The following is a 17107-nucleotide window of genomic DNA, read 5'->3' as shown; positions in this document are numbered from 1 at the left end:
AAGGATACGAACGGCTCTCAAGAGCCCTTTTCCTTGCTTGCCATTCTTGATCTCACCTCATTGTCTCTCCGTCAATGTACAAAGAGTAACCAACTGTAGACCCCACTTTCTCCAATTCCTTCCACCTCACATACCCCTACCGGGCCCGAACTCCAAACAGTTCAGAAATGGTAATACTCGAGTATATCGGAATCAAGAGTCTCATACTCAATGATTCCATAAACACAGTCCCCATGGCTTGTTAATTTCCTTGACCAAACCCTTGTTGGCTCGATTCAGTTGACCACCAATGAGGTTGAGCTCAGTGTTAACAGTAAAGGTCGTTGGATACTTGTCCAAACGGCACTAGTTCAAGTATGTTCAAGTGAAATTCAATTGATACCGTAAACAGTTACATAAGCCATAGAGCGCGAGAGTGATAAAGTACACTCTCTTCTCAATCAATCTCAACAGTATACGCAAGCAATCAAGTCATAGATTGCAAGTATATCAAAGCCATGAAGTAACAATCATGTGAGTAGTATACTCACCAATCAAACAAAGGAAGATTTCACAAATTTCTGTCCAACGAGCGCCTAGCATCACCGGCATACCCTAAACATTCAATAAAACACAATGAGACTCAATTACCTGTCATAAATCCGAACCACATATCACAAATGTAAAACCGTAATAACTTGAAAGTATTGTAAGGTGCACTTGGTGCTAAAGGTTTAGGCAACCCTAAGGTCACTAATTAACCCCTAAAGCAACCCAAATCCAAGAAAGCATATGAACCTACAATTCGGACAGCATTTTCCCTTGTAATTTCAAATTTGCATCCTACACTCACTCACTTATGTTTCCCAAACACAACCACCATTACCATTGCAAGCCATAGGCCATTTAATACAACTTATTAGGGTCACAATACCCTTTAAATAAAGCCAATTCAAGAGTTCTATAGCAACCCGAGAAAAGCCCCAATTCCAAAATCCTAAATCTGAAATTTTCCGTACAAAGTGGAAATTTTCCGCAAATAGCTACAATTAACATACCAAAGTTTCATTCTAACTCATACTAGACCATCATACATGACCAACCCACATTAATCATATAAAATCAGAAAAATCATGAATAAAATAACAACCCATCAATCTCTACCAAAGATCATGAAATCTTACTTAAAACCAACTCCTTAACCCACACAAGCCACTAATTGAACACTATCAAGAACAAAAGAAAGATTCCTTAGTCACTTACCTTGCAAACTGAAGAAAAGACCCAACTTAGCACCTTCTCTTTCCAAACCACTCCACCAACTACCTCAATACTACCTAGCTAAGGGTTTTTGTGAAGAAATTTGAAGTTTAAACGGTTGAATTGCAAGATTGAGCAAGATTGATTGAAGAGAGTTGAAGGTTTTTCTTTCTTTTCCTCCTTGAGAGAGTCGGCCAAGAGAAATGTATGATGAAGGTGAATTTTGGTCAATTTCTTGGTTATTTAGTAAAAGTGGTAAATGGTCAAATTCCAACTTTAAATCACAAAGCGGCACTTGTCACCTTTTGAGCTCCAAGCTATCATTTTGTCTCTCTCACACCAATCCATTTGGGTAACCTCTAATTATCTCTTAACACCTAGTAAATTAATCCCTGTATACAAACCTAACCTAATCGGTCGAATTTTATCGAACGGTCCGCACTAGCGGGTCCCACGCCCAGTATACACTCCTAATTTCTCATGAACTAACTTATACTAGAAAAATGATTTAAAAAGCATATTTACTCATAAAATTATCTAGAAAATTTGTGTAATAATGAAAAATATAGAAATGGTGTGCAATTAAATAAAATAAAGCCTAGAAAATAAGAAAATTACGGGTTCTCACACTCTCTCCCCCTTAAAAGAATTTCACCCTCGAAATTTCCCACCTTGATTTTTAAACAGTTTAGGGTATTTCTTTTGCATTTCTTCTTCCACCTTCCAGGCAGCCTCCTCTATCCCATGATTTCTCCACTTTCTCTCCCCACTTCCGTACCATAGAGTCTTTCTTTTGGGCTTCTTTAATTCACTTTAGTAGGGTGGACGTTACCTTCACATTACCAAAAGTCACCTTATGACTTCCAATGCAGGGTTTCCACTCACAAACGGATTCTAACAGATCGCACTCCTTAATTTTTAACCCCGCAACTTGAGCATTTCGTCTTAAGGCATCCGCCACCATGTTGGCTTTCCCCGGATGATAGTTGATAGTGCAGTCGTAGTCCTCCAGAAATTCCATCCATCGTCGTTGCCTCATGTTCAGTTCCTTTTGCGAGAAGAGGTATCTAAGACTCTTCTGATCTGAGTAAATCTCGAAAGTCACCCCGTATAAATAGTGTCTCCACTTTTTCAGAGTGAAAACAACGGTGGCTAACTCTGGATCGTGGATTGGATAATTCTGCTCGTGGGGTTTCAACTTCCTAGAGGCAAAAAATATTACATTCTAGTTTTGCATTAACATACACCCCAGACCTTCCCACGACGCGTCAGTATAAACAGTAAAACCGTCTACCCCGTGTGATAAAGCTAGAATCGGTGCCATGGTTAATCTTTTCTTTAACTCCCGAAAACTCGCTTTGCACTTGGCATCCCACATAAAAACAACCATGTTTCTTTGTTAGGTCGGTTAAAGGACCGGCCAGTTTGGAAAAGTCTTTAATAAAATGCCTATAGTACCCAGCCAACCCTAGAAAACTATGAATCTCCGTGGGGTTTTCTGGCCTCTTCCAATCAGTCACGACCTCTACTTTCGCAGGGTCAACCGAGATGCCCTCTTGGAAAATTACGTGTCCTAAGAAAGAAATTTTCTCCAGCCAAAGCTCGCACTTACTAAACTTGGCATACAACTGATGCTCTCTTAGGGTTTGTAAAATGATTCTTAGGTGCTGCTCATGCTCCTCACACGTCTTTGAATAGACCAGAATGTCATCAATGAAGACCATAACAAATCGATCCAAGTAGGGCTTAAAAACCCTATGCATTAAATCCATGAAGGCGGCAGGAGCATTGGTCAGTCCAAAAGGTATGACCACGAATTCATAGTGCCCATATCTCGAATTGAAAGCAGTTTTTGGGATATCCGCCTTCCTAATGAACAATTGGTAATACCCGGTAGTCTATACACATCCGCAGATTCCCGTCCTTTTTCTTCACAAATGACACAGGGGCTCCCCAAGGAGACCCAAAAGGTCTTGTAACTGCAATTTCAACTCCTTAAACTCAGCAGGTGCCATCCGATACGGGGTTTTCGAGATAGGTGACGTTCCCGATAACCGGTCAATTTTGAATTCTATCTCTCTCTCCGGAGGTAGGGCTACTAACTCATCAGGAAATACGTCTAGATATACCTTCACTATGCACACATCCTCTACCTTCAATTTATCGGTGGGAGTATTGATTAGAAAGGCTAAGAACCCTTGCGTCCCTCTACTTAGCAGTTTTCTAGCCCGAATGCCTGAGATCAAGGCGGATGAGGCTAACCTTCCCCTTATATCTAACGTTAAGGTCGCCTCCCCAGGAATGCGGAATTCTACCACCTTTCTTTTACAATCCAGTTGTGCATTATACTTGGCTAACCAGTTCATACCCAAGATTACATCATACCCCTTAATAGATAGGCTTATCAAATCCCCTAACAATTTCCTCTCTTCTACCCAAATTTCGCAATCCTTATAAACCATACTAGTAATCAGACGATGGTCCCCTGTGGGGGTACTGACTTCTAGGTCATAAGGTAAACTAGTAGGTTTTATATCAATACCACGCATGAAATTGGGGTCAACAAAGGAATGGATGGCACCGGGACTACTAAAACCTTCGCAAATCGGTGGAATACAGGGATCGTACCTTCTACGACCTCGGAAGAGTCAGGGACCTGTTGTGGCTCTAACGAGTACACTCGAGCCGACACCTTGGGTTTCGTCCCTTCCCCCTTAACTGGCCCAGAATTGGTCCTCGGTGGTTGTTGGCTCCCCTTTTCATCTCGTTTTAGAACCGGACAGGTGGCAAGTTGGTGGTCGGCACTCCCACAGCATAAGCATTTTCCTTCCTTCCTCCAGCAATTGTCCTCCGTGTGGTTTGGCTTCCCACAATGCCCACAGGGACAGCGAGATGCTGAAGCTGAGCCCCCCTGGAAGTTTCCTCTTCGGCCTCGCCCAGCTGGGCCACCTCTTGACTGAGCCCCTCTACTTACACCCGGTTGCCTTCCATCTCCGGCTCCCTGTCCAAGTTTGGGAGGGGTACTCTTATCCCCCTACCCCGAGCTACTACCAGGGAATCCTTGCTTTTTATTTTGAAAATTCCTCACCTGTAGCCTAGCATTCTCTACATGTTGTGCCTTCTCCACGGCATCGCTGAAGGCATTAATTTGGGCTACGGCTAGATCCTTCTGGATCTCCACGTTTAGACCTTGGACAAATCGCCGTATTCTTCGTTGCTTAGTCATGATGAGTTCAAGCGCAAATTTGGACAACCGAGTGAATTAGCTCTCGTACTCAGCCACTGTCTGGGTCCCTTGGCGAAGCAGGATAAATTCGTCTTCCTTCCGTTCCTAAACTAGAGGAGGGAAGAATTTTGCGTTGAATTCCCGCATAAAGTTCACCCAGGTCCTGGGTGTTTGTTCTTGGTCCCACTTTTGTCGTATTACGTTTCACCAGGAACGGGCCACCCCTTCCAGTTAGAAGACAACAAAAGTCACATGTCTTTCCTCCATGTAGTGTAAGGCAGCAAAGATGTCCACCATCTTTTCTAGCCACCTTTCGGCTACATCTGGATTGGGCCCCCCAATAAACTTTGGTGGAGCAAACTTCTGAAACCTCTCGAGGGCCCTGTCCTCGCTCTCCACGTGATTACTGGGGTTCCCAGGGTTGGGGTTAGGGTTTTGACCCTGTTGGTGCACCACTTGGGCTAGCAAGTCAGTCATTTGCTGCATGGCAGTAGCTATTTGGACATTAGGATCAACCCTAGGTTCAGGGTTTGGTCCAAACGAGATTTCTCCAGTGCCCCTTTTAGACGTGGGTTGCCTACGACCGCGACCACTACGTGTTCCTTCCATAGATTTTAGTCGATCTAGGGTAAAACGTATATATGACATTAAAAATAATGGTAAACGGAAATAAGAATCAAAAGATATTTACATCCAAGCCATATATACATATCACACAACAGTGGCAACCAACAGTGGCAAGCAAGTCACATATTAACAGTCAATCGGACACACACAAGGATATTCCATGACACATCAAAGTCGTCTAAAGATATACATGCAAAGCTAGTCCAAACATACAAAACGACTAGCTAAGGTACTTTCCCAGATCCATTATCCCCTATCCTTTCTATGTGCAGTAGTCAAAATCCTCCAAAACAGTGGCCTAAGAGTATAGGCTTAGTTCGTCGTAGGACTAGTTGACCCACGGACTGGACGAGTACCCCTCCAACCTCGCCTCCTACACAAGAGGCCTCATCACTCTCCTTCCCTAGCAAGTCATCACACATGCCCAAAATCGATTCAGCTCTAACCCTCACTTTCCTAGCCCTCTTAACCATGCGCTCATGTGCCTCTCCAAGTTGTGTATAAAGGTCATCCACCCTATCTTGATCTTCAACCACATCATACTCCAACTCCTTAATTCGCTCGGCTTTCCTCAGTTGGTTCACTTCGGCTTCGAGCCTAGCATTGTCCTTCACCAATTCCTTCCTTTCCTCTACCACGGCCAACACAACTGTATTGGGGTAGGCATAGGTACGGCGGCACTCGCAACGCCGATGGCGGTTAGCCAGACTCCAACGTACAGTAGCTCCCCTTGGCCGGATTTGGTACTTAATCATCGGAGGTACTCCACGAGGCGGCTCACCAACTGATCTCTCACTAGGACCACTATGTCCATCCATCCTACACAAAAGCGTAGTTAAACTTAAGTACTCTTAAGGAAATAATCAAATATAACCCTCAAGTCGGAAATACCAGGATATGGAATACCTGTAAGCATTGTGTCCGATAGAGATCCAAGATTTGTTTCGAGATTTTGGCAAAAGATGCAGGAAGTGTTGGGAACTAAATTGAATTTTAGTACTACTTACCATCCCCAGACCGATGGACAATCTGAGAGAACAATTCAAACCCTTGAGGATATGTTGAGAACTTGTGTCTTAGAATTTGGGGAGAGTTGGAGTAAGTATTTGACACTGGTGGAATTTGCCTATAATAATAGCTTCCACTCTTCTATTCAAATGGCTCCGTATGAAGACTTTATGGTCGAAAGTGTATGTCTCCGATTTGTTGGGATGAAGTAGGTGAACGAAAGATTTTTGACCCGACTACAGTGCCTTGGATTGAGGAAGCTAATGAAAAGGTGAAATTGGTACGCCAGAGGATTCAAACCGCACAAAGTCGTCAAAAGAGCTATGCGGATAACCGAAGAAAGGATTTAGAGTTTGCGGTTGGAGATCTCGTATTTCTTAAGATTACACCTCTGAAAGCAAGTTTAATGTCTGGGAAAGGAAAGAAGTTACAACCGAGGTTCGTAGGACCGTACAAGATTATCCAAAGTGTAGGAAATGTGACCTATAAGTTGGAATTGCCACCAAATCTGTCTCGGATCCATAATGTGTTCCACGTATCCATACTTAAGAAATACCATCCAGACCCTTCTCACATTTTGCAACCGGAAAGTATTGAAATTGATGAGACTTTGACCTATGAGGAGAAACCGGTAAGGCTTCTGGATAGGGAGGTGAAGGAATTGAGGAATAAGCGGATTCCTTTGCTGAAAGTTCTTTGGAGGAACCATGAGCTAGAGGAAGCGACTGTCGCGCCCCATTTTTTGATAAATAAAATAAATGGTTTAAAAAATGTATTTTTGTGATTGAAAAAATGAATTGTGATTTAAAAGAAAAGTGGGCCTAAATGGGAGGTTGAGAATGCGACGATTTGACCCAAAATTATAGCTTAAAAAGGGTTTGAAATAAAAATTGGAGTCGCCACTTGGTAATGAGTTAAGGTGTACGAAGTCACCAAAAAATGAATTTTTTAAAGAAAAAATAGGAAAAAGTAGTAAGAAACCCCTTTTAAACGACTCCTAATCCACGTAAACCAAAGAACAAGGTTCGGGAGTCACATTTGACAAAGGGGAAGGCAAGGATAAAATCCAAGGCACCCCTTTGACCTAGCCAAGGCTAGTTGCATGATTTAATCAAAGATTTTCTTGTTTTAACCAAAGAATTTATTACATTTGGATGCACTACATGAATGCAAAAGAAAGAAAAAATGCAAACCTAAATTCTAAAATGTCTCTTGTAAGGTTTTTGGTCCCAACCACATGAATTGTGGCGGCCAATAAAGGAAAACCTTATAGAGGTCGATTAATGCAAATGATGGCTAAAGTGCAAGTGTGCAAGTGTATAAAAAGGTGAACGTGTGAAATTGTATGAAAAATCCAAGTGTTTGTGTGCAAGTGTATGAAAAGGTGCATGTGTGAAATTGTATGAAAAGTCCAAGTGTTTGTGTGCAAGTGTTTGAAAATAGAATAATAGATATATAAGGTAAAGTGGAATTCCATTTGTGAGGTGAAAATGAGCGCGTGATAGGAAACATGTAGTGAGAAAGTATGGTTTGAGAAATGTGAAAAAATGTGGTTAAAAGAGTATGTAGGTGATAAAAATGAAAGTATGACCCTAGAGGAATGCAACAAGTCGGGTATGGGAATGACTTCTAACTTTTTTCGACTTCGATTGTCCCTTTGATTAGAAGGCAAAACTAGCGTGCTAAGGCCCAAAAACATCAAACTTTCCACCAACGGCTATGTAAGGGAATGACAGAAACGAATCATCTCTCTCTCGACCTTTGGCTATCTCCTGGACTCACCTATGGTAGCAAACATTACCGAGGAGCTCAAACTACTCCCCCTGACAATCCCAGGTCACAAACCCAACAAAACAGAGAAAGAAAAAGATCTATTGATTCGGCCATAGCAAACCAAAACGCAACCAAGAATAAAAACACTAGAAAAAGCTGCAAGCTTTCCCATAGGAATCACCGGATTTTCAAATAAGGAGACTTTGCTAAACTGAAAGACAAAGATGAGTTACCTTTCCCAGCAAGGGCTTTGGACAGACTTTTCTTACGTTGTTTCTTCGCAGCCTTGCACCGTGGCTCCCTCAAAACTCTCCCCCAAAATCCAGCCGCCCTTTGCCTCTTCTTGCTCTTGACTCACGGTGAAGTTCACGGGTAACAATGGTGGAGTGACATGGTGAAAGTTTCATGAAGAGCAGCAGCTCCGGTTGCTACTTTGTCCCTGGAAGGACGGTACCCGATTCCTCTCCTCCTCTCTCTAATTCTCTATCTCACCCTCTCGGTCTCTTTCCCCGGCTCAGCCCATCACCTAGTTACCCTTCTTCCTCTCGAAGCTTTTCTGCCAAAGCCTAGCCGCTCTCTCTCTGTTTTTTCCCAGCCGTCTCACGCACTCTTTTTCCTTGCAGCCGTCCCCCCAAAACCTCTCAACTCTCCTTCCTCTTGCCGTTGTTTCTTTTCCCTTTCTTGTTGTTAATTCCACCCTCAGCTCCTCTCTCTTTTCTTAGCTTTCCAGCCGCTGTTTCTCTATTCCTCACGAAAGCCCTCTCCTTTCTCCTTCAGTTTCCCTCCATCCTTTCTCAGCCGTCACTAGTCTCTCCCCTTTTTCCTTCTTTCCGATCCTAGCCTCCCTCTCCCCTTTGCGGCTGTCCATCCTATTGCTATTTATATGGGACCTCTACCCTAAAACCCTCAGCTATCCTCTGCTATATTTGCAACCAAGGACTGCCCCAATACTTCCTTGCAAGCTGCAACAAAACGCAGCTTGCATGCGTTTCCTTTTTTTTTTTTTTTAACTTTTAACTTAATAAATACAGAATATAAATAAGAATAATAATAACAAAATGACAAAACTATGTAATAATAATGAAAACAAATAAATAAAATAAAATAAAATAAAAAAACAAACTAAACAAATAAAAACAACAAAAATGTCCATTTTTCAAATTTTCTTCATTTTTCCCCTTTTTTCTTTTTTTTTCTTTTCTTTTCTCAAAATAACTTAACAAAAATAACTAAAGTGCCAAAAGATTGAATTTGAACGTATTTTTGTGAACAATTTTCTTTTTTTCCTTTTTTTTATGATTTTCCTTTTTTCTTTTTTTTCCTTTTCCAAGAAAACATTGAATAAAAACAAAATGACTAAAACATATTTTTGATGTTTTCCTTTTCTTTTTCTAAAAACTCTATGCTAATCTTAAACTTAAAAGCTAAAACTAAAAACTAAAACTAAAAGTAAATAAAAAGCAAATGAAATAGGTCAACTAAAAGGGCGAAAATGAATAAAACTAAAATATCATAACAACTAATAGTGCAAAACGTACAATAACGAACTAAAATGCAAGCAATCTAAAATGAAAATCATGAAATAGATGATACACACAAATTATTCAAAATTTGGTGTCTACAGCGACTTGGGAAGTTGAAAAAGCAATTCGAGAAAAATATCCAGACCTGTTCACAAGTCAAGGTAAATTTTGAGATTCTCTTAAGAGGGAGAGGATGTGAGGACTCGCAAAATTTACTTATTTAAATTTCCTATTTCTAGTTTTTTAAATTATTTAATTGCCCGTTTGTTCCGAATATTTTATTTCAATCTTTTTAGACCCAATTACATGGATTTATGACTTGCATATACTTTTAAAATGATTTGTTTCCAAATTTAATTTTTGGAACCTCGTTAAGTGAGAATAGTGAATGCGCGTTTGGAAGCAATAATCGATTTTAGAGTACAATGAGCCTGGAAAATGGGAGACTTGTACATTAGTCTTACAATAGGTATTTTTATGTTTAAGTGTTCAAGTGTTAGAAAGTTATACTATCGTTATAAGAATTTCTTGAAAATTTCACTTTATTGCGCACAAATACAAAGTACGCGTTTTTACGTGCGCGATTAATTGAGGGACTTTAGACCTTTATTTTTAGACCATTAAGAGTGAATAATAATAGCATGAATGTAAGTGCATTAGAGGTTTAGTGCACTAGTGCAACAAACTCGAGGGGAATTGAGCACAAAATTCGCGCGTGTGAGCGGGAGAAAAAGTTGACTTTTGAATTAATTAGAACAACACATTTTAGCTTCTCTTGGAAGCTTCATTAGAGCCCAAAACACTCTCTTTTTTGCTCCATTCCAGCCGTGCATATCAAGAAGAAAAGAACCAAATTACTCCTCCAAGTTCTTCTTCATTGCACACTAAATTTCCACCAAATCACCTCAAACTTTAACCACACTTTGCAATCTACTTGGAGTGCAACTCAAGCTACAAAAAGAGCTTCAAATCCACGGTTTTTCTTGAGCAAGGAGGACCGAAATTTCTGCCTTAATCATCTAAGAAAGTAAGTGATGATCAACTTTGCAAATCTTGACTTATGGAAGTTGTTTACCACTTATGAGTTCATGATTTCTTATGGGTAGCTTTAAATTGTTGAAAATTTGGTGAGTGGGCTCTATGAACTCCCATTATGGCTTGATGGATTGATTTTGTGAGTTTTGATGTTAATAATGTTGGATTAGTGCTTAAATTAGTAGAAATGAGTGATATTATGGATGAAAACTCAAAGGAAGTGAAGGAGAGAATTTTTTCATTTCTGCCCCTGTGAATGCCGTGACCTTTAGAGCATTTTTTTTTAAATCCTATTGAATTTTTTATGATGTATATATGTTGTATGGGTTGTGTGGAAGGTTTCCACAAAAAATTACGTGATTTGGTTGGCTAAATGTGGTGATTTCAAAAGTTCATTCAAAACTGGAATTTTTCTCGTATTGCACTGGCAGTGTTTTTCAAACAGCTATAACTTTTTGCTCCGATGTTAAAATTGTGTGCTGTTTGCAGCAATGGAAACTACACATTCCCAGATTTCCAACGGTATAAAATGCACATCCTGATTCCTCCTGACTAATCCATACCAATCGTTTGAACATGATTATCCTGTTTCGCTAATTCACTAGAAGCTCTGTTTTGAGCAGCGAATTGATGCTCAAATGTGAGCTAGTTTTGGATGGATTTTGGAAATGATTTATTCTGAGAAATTGTAAATTTATGAATCTAGTTTTCAAAGCCACCAACCATGCTCAATTCTAAGTTGAATTGAGTGAGTTGTGGCCGAAGTTCGAAACTGATTCAAGAATTGAAAACCGTCTTTTGGCTAGTTGATGCCTTAACCTTGATTGGAACTTGTTGTTTCGAAATTCTTGGTGTTAATCACCTACCAAACACATCTTCGATGCTTCTTAGACAATTTCTATACAAATGAACCATATTTAAGATGTCTTTGTTGGCCAAATGTTTGCGAAAAGGAAAACTCAAGTACAAGGCAGATTTGCCTTAGAAATTTGGAAACTTTAGTGATTTGGTTAACCAACTTTCCGTACATATTTTTCCATGAAATCTGACAAAGGAATTGCCCTTATATGGTAGTATAATACTGCTAATTTTGGTGCCATTCCAAGTCCGTTTCGATATTCAACCAAAGTCCCAACGTTCGTGAATTAAATCTGGAATTTAGCCTAACGGTCTCACTTTTTAGTAATTTTGAGCCGCTATATCTTTGTGCTCAAAACTCCAATTCTTGTTCCACTTGTTTTGTTTTAAATTTCGATTGTTACTCTAATTGATTTTCAAATTTGAGAGGCTAGTTCAAATTTTGTGAATTTTGCCGAATTTCCAAAATTGGCCAAAAACCAACCCCGAAACTGCCTTGATAGCCTAAAACAGTAACTTTGAGCCAAATTTTGAATGTCTTTCATTTGGAATCAAGGAAAAGTGTCTTCTAGGAACTTTTAGTACTTTGGAAGAAGTTTCCAACGGTACCAAGTTTTCCAATTTTGGACTTATAAAGAGTGAGATGTGATTTTTCAAAAATCTCGCATCAAAGCTGAAATTTTCGAAACTTGAGGAAATGGAGTTTTTCGAATTCTCCTTTTCCCTTCGATATCACATGATCGTTTTACATTTGAATTTAGAAATGAAAACCAGATTTCTCTTGTGCTTTAAAACTCCGCCTTTGAGTCTCGATTTACGAGTAAATAGGGCTCATTTTCATGAGATTTTCTTAGATTGTACTCTAGTACAATCTTCTTCGATAATTGGGGTTATGAGTGATAGATTATTATTAATTGCTCAGGCACTCAAGAGGACCTTCAAGAGGATCTCACAGGAGACGCCTAACTTATCGCTTGTACTTGCTACTTGAGTTACTCGGTAAGTGTCAAGTGTGTGAAAACATGTTAATTGCTTTGATAATAGAATATTTTGAAAATGCTGAGTCGAATGTGTACTTTATTACACTCGTCTCCTTTAAGTGAAATGTACTTGAATTTTGTGACATGAAATACTTGAATTGCTTGAAGTGACTTGTTAAGTGAATTTAAGTAAAGTGTTTAAGTGATTAATTATGCTATGACTGTATAAGTCGATGAGAGTGAATCTCCTCAACTCTTAAGTGTTAAGTGGGGGGACGCCCAAATCTCACTGGCTAACTCTGGACTCGAGCCGACATGGGTTTGGTCGGGCTCATTGGCGAATCATGAGAAAATAAAAGCTTGACCTATTAAGAGGTCTTGCTTGGCATACTCGAATAGTATCGTCTCAAACAAAAGATAGGCAAGCCCGATGCAGGGGTACGTAAGGTGAAAGGGGACATGATAAGTGAAGTTCTACGGACTAAACCTACCCGATTGACGGAGTGTCAACTTGTGGAGGTTCGTGATCGCGCAAGTGGAAAATAGCTCCTGAGAGCTCCTATATCCTTGAATTGTTTCTGTTTACTTTTCCCGCTCGAATTGTTATTTATTGAAATATTATTGTTCTACTTGTTAAATTGGGATTGTTACTTGAACAACGTGCCTGCATGTGTGTTCTTGGCCTCACGAGCGTTTTGTTCACCCTGTAGTTTTGTTTTCCTTAACAGGAAAGGATCGGAATTGAACCTCAGAGAAACCCCTTTTGAATGTACTTTTGTGTTAGGGTTTTCAATGTACTTGGCTAGACTCTGGATTATTGCATATTTTGGGATTTGATGTAACCTTTGTGAACTTGATGTAAGGATTGGATACTTGATGTATTTTGGAACTCGTGATGTAAGTTTGAATGTTATTTATGGGAGTGACCTTCTTTTCTTACTTATATCATCGTGATGGCTGATATTTTCATTAAGTTTGAACGGGATTTGTCTTGAGACCTGGAGAGAGTTGGGCAGGTGTCCCGCGGATACCCTTGGTTCACCTTAGGGAGAAGTGGGGGAGTCACAGAACTTTTCAAAAATAAATTTTTGTAACAAGTCATTTTAAAAATACATGTAAGCCATAATTTCATGTAATTGGGTCTAAAAAGGTTGGAATAAAATATTCTGAACAAACGGCCAATTAAATATTTAAATAAGCCAGTAATAGGAGTTTAAAATAAGTAAATTCTCGGGTCCTCACATTAGTCTAGTATTACTTCCTCAAATCTCCAATAAATTTGTATCAATGCGTCTTTCGGAAAACTAACGACGCGCAAGCAGTATGCACTTAATTAGAACTCATTCACCTTTAATTCGTCAATTAACTGTTCTTAATCTACTATTGATCATTCTAAATTTTCCCAAGATAATTACACTCTCGAATAGAATCTCACCTCGAAACACATGTACTCATTATTTCTCACTTAAACGAATCTCCGAAAATTATATTTGCTAACGGGACGTTTTAAAAACATAAGGAAGACACTGTTCCATATGAATGGACTTAGGATGGTCGAAATAAATTATTTGGAGAAAATAGGTAAATAAATATTTAAATAAACCAATAATATTCGATAAAAATAAGAAATTTTTCGGGTCCTCACATCCTCCCCTCCTTAAAAAGAATTTCGCCCTCGAAATTCACTTACAGATCAATCCCTTCATGGTTAAACCTATCAGATCAATCACTAACTTACGTTTTCCAACTTATACTTCACAATTTCTATTCATTCAACTAGTAAACAAAACCTGATTTTTCCCAATAGGCATTTTAACATCCGAGTCATAGAGCAACTTAATTGGCCTCATGTCTACCTCATATACGTAATGTCTTCACTTCTTTAATGCAAATATTGAGCCACTAACTCCCAATCATGAGTTGGCTACTTTCTCTCGTGGTAATTTAACTTACTAGAGGCATATACAATCACCTCATCATGCATTATTAATATACATTCTAAACCATCCTTTGAAACATTTGTATAAATCACAAAGTTACCTCCTCTGCTCGATAAGGCTAACATAGGTGCATCGGTTAAATATTTCTCACTTTTAAAATTCTTCCTCACATTTAGAATTCCAAATAACTTGCCAAGTCTTGCATTCTTAGAAAAATCCTTGATCAAACCAACGGTAATATTCGGCTACCTCTAAGAACTCCAAATTTCTGTAGGACTTTCTGGTTGTTTCCTCTTAAACAGCTTCCACTTTAGCTGAGTCAGTAACAATTCCCTCCTTAGATATTGTATAACCTAGAAAGGTTATTTCTCCCAGTCGAACTCACAGTTATTGAACTTAATGAAAGCTGGCGCCCTCTCGAAGTTTGTAAAACTATTATCAGGTGTTTTTCATGCTCTTCTCAAACATTAGAGTATACCGATATATCATCAATAAATGCCACCATAGATTAATCCAAATACGGTTTAAACTCCAATGTATTAGGTCCATAAATGCTACTAGTGCATTAGTCAACCCGAAGGGTGTACTGAAAATTCAAAGTGTCCATGTCTTAAATTGAAAGCAGTCTTAACCACATCAGTTTCTAGGATCCTCATCTGGTAATAGCTCTACTTTAAATCCAACTTGGATAGTATCACGGTTCCTTACAGTTGATCTAATTCCTATCCATGTAAAACAAAAGGTAGTTGTTCTTAATGGTCACATTGTTCCAGTCTCGATAGTAAATGTATAGTTTCAAACTCCCATCCCAATTATTAGATCCGGTCCCTTAATCGTTAGGCTCATTAAATCTATTAAATGTTTCCTTCCACTAACCCAAATCTCAAAATTTTAATATATCAAATTGGCAATCAAACATTGGATCCCAACTTCAACCCTAAGTTCTCGATTTTTGGTCTTGATCCCTGGTCACCTCCAAGGCCTCAGGGTTGCTTATATTCTCAAGTATGATCTCAATCACGTCTACTATCGTTCATGTTTCATTATAAATCTAAAAGTGTGGGGCAAGATTTAAATATAAATGTAAGTCATAAAAATCAATTTTCATATGTCATAAAAATCATAATAATTACATCCAGTTGGAAGAGATTTATCAAGTCATTTCAAAAGGAAAAGGGGAAACAACAAGATTATAGCAAAACGTGCCAAGTTGAATTTCCAAGGCAATCTCACTATTTCGAGATTAGATTTTCCGTGAGCTTAGATGGACGAACTTAAAAAATTGCTCAATTCCTCACATCTTTCTTGGTTCTTAGGGTGGTTGATTAATTTAGAGCTTTGGTGCTCAACCAACCGTGCTAGAACATCAATCTTATGATCAATAGCAGTAGCTACGCGATTGTTTTCCTTCATTTCTAGGGTTTCGGTTCGGTCCAGTAGTCTCTCCCTAATCATCCCTTTGAGCTTGGGGTTGTTTAACCCCTCGCTCTCCGTTCTTTTTCATTTCTTCGGCCACTCATGAATTTAACATTCACAAAGGTATAACATAAAATGAGTGTGTATAAACGAAACTTGAAAAGCGACACTTTGATCAAGCGAAATGAAAATAAAAGGGAAGACACCGAAATAGTCGCAGATGTGTACAACCCAATCATAGATTTGAAGTCATAAAGCAATAAAGTCAAGCATCTCATGAGTAACGTTTAATTGCTTCAAAGGGGTAGGAAACATAGTGAAACAAAATATAAAATGCAATGGCCTTTAAGCGAGCACCATCCCGTCTATCTTTGGCAAAACTATTAAAGTAGTTTAAATCACTAGCTTAGTGATTGTAGAGCCAAAAGTCTCTACTACCTCCGTAGGATCAATTTCATTTCCAGCACTAGGAGTTTTAATCTCATGTCCCTTATCGAGTATCTTGTCATTCTCCACTTGTTCAACCAAGGTAACACACCCAACCATCGACTTATCCTTCCGGTCTCTAATTCCGTATACTACCCTTGCAAGTCGGTTCTCAGTTTTTTGAAGCTGCTCATTAGGAGCCTTTGTCTCTTCCTCGCTCCTTAAGTACCTCAGTCTCCACTTCAGGAACTCTAATAGTCTGGGCATCAACAATTGCCCTCGGCTCTCGATTATCCTCTTGAACTACCCTAGTTTCCTCGGATAGCCACTTCCGATGATCGGCCACTATTAACACCCCATTATTTGGGCACGAGTATGTCCTTTGGAAATCACATAAAGTCCTAGTTCGGCGAGTTGGGTTATACCTCCAACAAGCTCCCCTAAGTCCTTCACGGCCATGGTCACCGTAATGCATCCCCGAGACGGTTCAATGCCACCGTTACCTTCCGTAACTTACAATTAAAATTAAAAGGTTAAATGGGACCAAATATACTAAATAAACTGGATTTGATCATCTCATACTATCCCACATGTCCCTTACAAGATCGAGAACCCCAATCGTCCATTAATTGAAACCTAGGTTCTAATTTTCATTCCCACTAGTGGTCACTTAACTTTCCAACTAGTTTCACAGTCTGGCATCCTAAACTTTTAAGCCTAGGATACACTACAAAGATCTGAAGCCTAAGCTCTGATACCAACTGTGACGCCCCCACTTCTCCCTAAGGTGAGCCAAAGGGTATCCGCAGAACGCCTGCCCAGCTCTCGCCAGGGTTCAAGACAATTCAATTCAATCTTAATACAATACTAGCCATCATGACAAGATAAAGTAAGAAAGTGCGGAAACTTTCAAGCTTAAAAATATATATACAATTAATACAAGCCTACTAAAGAGAAGTCGCTTCCATAACCGACTGTCCAAGTCTTACACCACCAGTTCAAAATACAACAATTATCCAATTCTTACATCAAATTTCCAAAATACACATCAAATCC

Source organism: Coffea arabica, chromosome 2c (assembly GCF_036785885.1).
Source record: "Coffea arabica cultivar ET-39 chromosome 2c, Coffea Arabica ET-39 HiFi, whole genome shotgun sequence".
Lineage (NCBI taxonomy): Eukaryota > Viridiplantae > Streptophyta > Magnoliopsida > Gentianales > Rubiaceae > Coffea > Coffea arabica.
Note: the sequence above shows the minus strand (reverse complement) of the source record.